This window comes from Sander vitreus, chromosome 20 (genome assembly GCF_031162955.1).
Source record: "Sander vitreus isolate 19-12246 chromosome 20, sanVit1, whole genome shotgun sequence".
Lineage (NCBI taxonomy): Eukaryota > Metazoa > Chordata > Actinopteri > Perciformes > Percidae > Sander > Sander vitreus.
The window spans coordinates 21,462,013-21,468,012 of record NC_135874.1 but is presented as its reverse complement, the minus strand read 5'-3'; the positions used below and the strand labels follow the sequence as shown (position 1 = coordinate 21,468,012).

Here is a 6,000-nt window from a genome sequence, read left to right as displayed (position 1 = left end):
CAGAGCCCAATACAGGGAGTAAGAGGGTTTTCAACAACTTCCATGCAGCAGTCTTAAAGTTGCATCAAGCTCGACAGGGTTATCAAGGTGCAGTCCGGAAATATGTCGATTTTTGCTTCAAAATAAAGGCATGCAGTCATATGCAGTACTGTAGGTTTATGTTCGGCAAGGTTGGGTCATCACATCCACCTACATTTTTCTCTGTCTTGCTTGCTCATTCTTTCTATCTCTTTTATTGATGATACATGCGGAAAGCAAGGCCTATGGGCAACTTGAATGGATCGTAATCTATAACAAAAGGTGATCCCTGTAGATGATAGTTTAATATAATTACCGGTACTTAATGATCTAAGTCATTTTTTTGAGTAATTTTGGTGGCATGATTACTACAGTAGATCTATGAACTGCCTTGATATCAGTTGTTTGACTAGAGGGTTTTATTTTTATAAGCTATGTCACTTGACCAGGTACATAGCCTTATACTGCATGTGGAACCAGAGTAAACCCTCAAGCAAGGTATGTAAGGAATAGCATCAGAGCCCAATATACACTTTTGAAAAAAAACTTGTTTTTGACACAGAATAAAGTGGTCCTACAATTAGATTATATACAATTCATTTGTAGTATTTGCATTGTAGTGGTGCATATTCTTCAACATATTTGCAATTGATCACATTCTCACATACCATAGTCTGGGCTTGGGGCTCCCTTAAGGTTACCAATCATGTGCCCCCTGGTGTGACATTAGTGCAAATATAATGCATGATTATAGATAAGTGGTGACCAATATATGGGTTTTATTGTGAAAACTGCTTCAGGAAGTCTTACTCCTTGATTTTATCAAACCTGACAGATGTCATGCCGGCCGCGCTATACGGATTAACGGTGCTGGAGAAGCGACCGGTGCGGACGATTGAGGATCAGCGGGACTGTACCGTTAAGCTTTCGGTGTAAATGACCGGAAGACAGCTTTTCTACGACGTTACCTGGTCTTTATTTAATTTTATTCAAATCTATTAGATTTTCTTTTCTATTCAAGCTACTCTAGACTGCAGAGGAGACGCACAGAGTCGAGTTAGCAGAGGGTGAACGACGTAAGCAGAGACTCGGAGAGAGAGAGAGAGAGAGAGAGAGAGAGAGAGAGAGAGAGAGAAGCTCGCGACTGTGAAGTTAATATCCAAAAACCCGTCATTGCAAAGGTGTAACGTCTCCAACAAAGCGGGACAGCTACTACTGTGGATTTTTAGAAATGTTTGAGAAACTCTGCCTAACCCGCCGAAATGTTTTACTGGAATAATTAGACTTTTCCGCCCTTTTACCTGGGATATTTTTCCTTGTAGTGGAATTCGTCCTATTTCACCTGCACGAGGACAGCGACCGGTGGGAAAGGAGGAGGGAGAGGAGACACTGCCGAGAAGAAGAGGAGAAAAAGATAAGAAAAGAGGCAGTTGAAGGGCAGGGGGAATCATTTCAGTTTCTTTCGGATGGGATTCTTCCCTCACCCCGCGGATGGAGGGATGAAACCGGGAGAAAAAGACGGGGAGAGAGAGAAAGAGAGAGAAGGGAGAAGAGGAGGATGTAGTCAGGCGATGTGAGAATACAAAACGGACGCACCCCTCTGGAAGACAGGATTGAACTATAAACCTATACGGAATTTACAGCCACCCAAAGGATATTACACGTATTTACCTCGATATATACATATATGGGGCATATTCTCTTATCTGGAACCTATCTGTGTGGAGTTACAACAAGAATCACCACAACCGTTCAAATAATGGGATTTGAAAAGATAATTGCGCCCTGACACCCAGTGAACGAAGGAACCGTAACATCCGGAAAGAGGTAAAGTTTAAACTCGTTATTATCTCTTTTCATACGTGCAAAAATGACGGCTCAGTTTTCTTCTCCCCCTGTCTATCTTTGTCTCTCTCTTTCTTCTAATTATTTCTTTCTGACTGCGTCTATTTGAGCAGAGGAATGGCATGGTAGTTGAAAAGGGGTAGAGAAGGGACAGAGGTACAGTTATTTCTGGATTTCCTTGTAGACATTTAGTCTGGATGCTGAAATAGGGCGGGAGGGAGGCAGACAGGGTGTATTTGGATAGCGTGAACGTGCTACTGTTTATTGGAAAACCAGCACTGAGAACATTGCAAGGTCAAAATTGAGCTCGGTGTAAGTTATAGAAGGTGTGTGTGTGTGTGTGTGTGTGTGTGTGTGTGTGTGTGTGTGTGTGTGTGTGTGTGTGTGTGTGTGTGTGTGTGTGGGCGCCCTCGCGCCTGAGACCGTGGTTGGTGAACCCAGACGTAGGCTAGTTTCAGTAGGCTACATTTAAGCATCTCTGCACCCAGTTGGGTGGGTGTGTGTGTGTGTGTGTGCGCGTGTGTGTGTGTGTGTGTGTGTGTGTGTTTACGCTCGTGCTCGCACGCAAAAGGGCCAGATAGAAAGATAACTTGTGCGCGCGCGCGGTGTGTCTTCACTATTGGTACACAGCCACTTAAATGTTCATGTAGAATATAGGATCATTTTAGCGGACTTTAAGACAGCTAAGGTACACACGCACGGAACACACACTGCACCTGTACCTCGAGAGAGTGGGGCAGATAGTGTGAAGACACTGTGCACTGGGTTAGTGTGTTCCTGTTAGTGTGCATACTATATGCGATAGACTATAGGATTATATAGCAGTCGACTGTGAACTAACATTTAGAATCCGCAAACATAGCCTATAAGGTGCATGTTTCTGTGCGTGCGCGTGCATAACTGAACCCTAGCCCCATACCTTGTTGGCACAAAGCTAGATGATGATGATGAAGCTTTCGTGCTATCCGCCGCATGCGTTTGTGCGTGTGTATGTGCGTGCGTCTGTGCGCGCGCGCGTGTGTGTGTGTGTGTGTGTGTGTGTGTGTGTTTTGAGTGTCCGTGTAAGTCTCAAGTCACTGTCAGTTTCATATGATGACAGATGCGTGTGCGCGTCCTGACATACAATACTGGATATGTGACACCAGTGAACGGAATAGGATCCAGTACAATGCAGTTCAATTGGACATTACTCTTGTAAAAAGATTAAAAAAAAAACGGTGCTTTCTAGTGTATTTCAGCCAGTGTTAGTCATGTTATCAACATTCACCTACACACTGACTATGAATATGTGTAATTTGCTATTAATCATCATGTGCATACTCAAATGTTGTAGTAAAACATATTACTCATAATATATATATATAATGTTTCAGCCAATGTGTGCTTTGGAAGACTGGTATTTTGTTCTCATGTGCTGTTCTATACTGCGATATTACCCGCTACTGTATGTGAACTTGATTGTCTTTGTCTAGTTTGTATGGCCAAACATTCCAAAATGTATCTTACTTTACTGTATACTGTACATCAATATTCAATGGTTGGAAGGTTTGAGATTGCTTCCAGCCCACAGAATGAAATCATATCCCCCCAAAATAGAAGCATTTCAGAAACGCAAACAAATATATTGATTCTTTGTTTTATGAATTTGGATTTTGGGTTTTAAATTCTGCTTCAACGTTTTGCTGGGGCGTATTGTTTCTGGGGAGATAATACACGAAACATAGCAAGGGCTTAAGAAACATGGCACCCATCCCAATTAATTAAATAAACATTTTTTCGTGGGATATGCTAGAATGTTGTCTGTCTATGTATGATATTGCTCACTCTGTGAACTGACTTTACCGACTGTGCTGTGCCAAGTCCATTGACCGTGTATGTGACTTGAGAAGGTATGTGAAAATGAATAATGACTGTACGCACTGTCACAGTCTTCCGTCAAATCTAATACCACCTTAAAACGTGTGTTCCTGAGTACCTGCACTGAAAAGAATGACATCTACTTTTATAGCAGTGGACATCAAAGTGGGTTCTGTTGGTACAGGTAATTGCAAAAGGTTCTATAGGGACTTCAGCAAATGAGAAGTTATTCAAATCATAATTGAAAGTGCAGTAAATCAGTAGAAATGATCTCAAATTACAAATAACCATTTCAATCAAACCTTTTCCCAGTGAGGGTCCATTGAGTTTAAAGTGTCTCTAATTTAGGACTGTGGCATGACATGTTTTTATTCTTCCCTGTGGCTTATCTTTTTTTGGCTTGGCGTTGCATCGGTTTGTACCGGCACAGTGGCTCGCATTGATTGATCAATGCCATAAATTTATGCACACGAGCCACTCATGCTGGTGTTAATGGCCCGTGGATATGGAGGCATTATGCAAATGAATCCCTGGCTCTAGAAAAAGAGTGTGGGTGACTGAGCGAGGGAGAGAAACTGGTGCTTTTCAGTCCATTTTAGTTGTGTTTAGCCTCCTATTTATGTCTAAAAGGAGTGGTTTGCTGTGCCATTAGGTTCAGGATGAATGGCAATGCATTTGTGTTACAGATTGTGTTTTGAGTTCTTACCGGGAAATGTAAGACAGGGAAGAAATAAAGATTGTATTTTAATGCTACTCCTGGCTTTCACATAGTTTTGAGATTTAATTTGCTGTAGTGGCATCTGTGCCAAATGAATAGCTTTTTAAGTGTACCGAACTTAGGGCTAAACATCTGGCCCACCGTATAACTGTCAAATAATCATTGTACTGCTATTGATTATCAAGAAAGATCACTTCTTATTCCATAATGACATGTTTAGTTGAGTCAGAGGCAATATGTCTTGTATCCTCTATTTTTTGTGTCTCTCATTATTTTTTGGGTCTCTCTTTCACCCCCACAACAAAAATGTGGCTCTCATCAGGCAGTAGTAAAGGGGAGTAAAGAGGCCGTAAGGACTTTATTCTTTATAATATATACACAGTTTCCCATATATATACATGGGAAAAGTAACTACATTTACATACTGTGAATCGTTTTTTTAATGGAGAATAGTTTTTAAATCGAAAATCGATATTGAATCGAATTGTGAGTCTTAAAATCGGAATTAAATCGAATCGTGACATTTTCTGAATCGTACACCCCTAGATAAGAACATTGAGATGCATCGATAATCGGTTTAGAATTGAATTGTTGGCCTCTGAATCTGAATCGAATCGTGAGGTGCGAATCGATTTCCACCCCTAGTGTTCACTTGAAACTGGTAGCGTAAGCCTCATGGTGCATTCATAGTTATTGTAAAATACCCTTTTCCCATCTGGTGGTTGTTTTTGTTGTTTAACAGCAATTTACTGGTGAAATAAGTTATTATTATTATTACATTATTAATAAATCATTTAATTTTGACCATATGGCCTTATAACAATAAACAAGCCGTTCTTTAATGTCGCCGACATTATTTTTATTTTTAGGCACTGTTTTAAAAGTATCGCTTTAGCACCCGTATCAGAAAAACCCGACAGGATACCCAACCCTAGGTATGAGGTACCTTGATTTGACAGTGTTTGACAGGTGATAATCCAGCAAATTCTTGGATTATCCAAAAACAGACATTCCTTTGTGGTTGTTTTATCCATTAATAATCTCTCAATTGAATTTTCAGAAAATGTACTATGTAAAGATGCATATTGACTTACATAGTGTGCTAGCTCATTTTATCCCTATTGCTCACGCCGTAGGCTACTCATTAACCGCACGTCTATTACGGGGTCAGCTTCACTGTGTCTGCCCTTGTCTGCCTCTCAAATCGAACTTGCTCAGTTAAAAGAGAAAATTCCACATCATCTTTTTACAACTTGTGAAATACAGCAGCCTCAGCGTATACATTGCTAACGTTTAACCATTTACATTTCATAAACAATGTTACACAAGGTAGCGTTAAAGGATTTGAAGTAACATAAATATATAAACAATATATTCCTTTGTTGACATACAGAAAGTGTATTGTTGTGTGAAAGTAATACTGTGTTGGCACCGCTGATCAAACACACTAACTCCAAATAAATAGCCTTTGCCAAGGCAGGATTAGTCTTTGGCTGGCTGGTAGTTCTAGTTAAGTCCCTGCTTAAAATCCATTAATAAGTAATTAATTACATTAGAATATA

The 6,000-nt window shown here is 40.4% G+C and overlaps 1 protein-coding gene across 1 annotated transcript in view; it reads left to right on the top strand.

The window, feature by feature from the left end:
• Positions 1–896: 896 nt before the first annotated feature.
• lrfn5a (leucine rich repeat and fibronectin type III domain containing 5a) overlaps positions 897–6,000 on the top strand; it is a 120,323-nt gene continuing 115,219 nt past the window's right edge. The window contains exon 1 of the mRNA XM_078278171.1: positions 897–1,845. The gene's annotated coding sequence lies outside the window, so the exon portion shown is untranslated. The remainder of the gene's footprint in view (positions 1,846–6,000) is intronic.